Here is a 726-nt window from a genome sequence, read left to right as displayed (position 1 = left end):
CAGCTCCCCTCCCACTTCCTCCCCATAGTTACCTCTTCCCAGTGTCCCTCCCTCCATACTCTCCTGCCCCCTGAGCCGTCTCCCTGTGCATAAGCAGCCCTTCCTTCTCCCATGATTGAAGAACATCTTTCTTAAACAGCTGTCTTCAGATTGGATTTTTTTAGCCAGTGAGTGATTTGCATATTCTGCCATGTTCCTAGAGGAGCTCCAGTGGTGCTGTGGTTAAAGCTTCGGGCTGCTAACCAAAAGTTTGATGGTTCAAACCCACCAGCTGCTCTGTGGGAGAAAAGATGAGGCAGTCTGCTCTGTAAAGATTTGTACCCTTGAAACCCTGTGGGGTAGGTCTACTCTGTCCTATTAGGTCACTCTGAGTTGGAATTGACTCAGTGGCACTGGGTGTGGTCTTTGGTTTTACTACCATGTTACTAAATATCATTTTAATGGTTAAATTCTATTTTTCTTAATAAGTGCCTTTCATAGGCCCTTTATGCTCTACAAGGAGCTCTGGTGGTGCAGTGGTTAAGGCATTTGCCTGCTAACCAGAAGGTCAGTGGCTGTTTGGCAGAAGAAAGATGAGGCAGTCAGCTTCTGTAAAGGCTTCCAGCCTCGGAAACCTAATGGGGGTGTCTATGAGTTAGAATTGACTTGAAGGCAATGGGTTTTGGGTTTTATGCTCTACAGACATTTTTCCTACCCATTGTTTGAGCAGCAAGACACACACGTTCA

General features: G+C 46.3%; 1 protein-coding gene across 1 annotated transcript in view; it reads left to right on the top strand.

Annotated features, from left to right (window-relative positions):
* TMEM268 (transmembrane protein 268) overlaps positions 1-726 on the top strand; it is a 26,256-nt gene that overhangs the window by 13,256 nt on the left and 12,274 nt on the right. The window lies entirely within an intron of this gene.

Source organism: Orycteropus afer, unplaced genomic scaffold (assembly GCF_000298275.1).
Source record: "Orycteropus afer afer isolate SDZICR_OR568_19922 unplaced genomic scaffold, OryAfe1.0 scaffold00037, whole genome shotgun sequence".
NCBI lineage: Eukaryota > Metazoa > Chordata > Mammalia > Tubulidentata > Orycteropodidae > Orycteropus > Orycteropus afer.
Note: the sequence above shows the minus strand (reverse complement) of the source record. Positions and strands in the feature narration are given on the sequence as shown.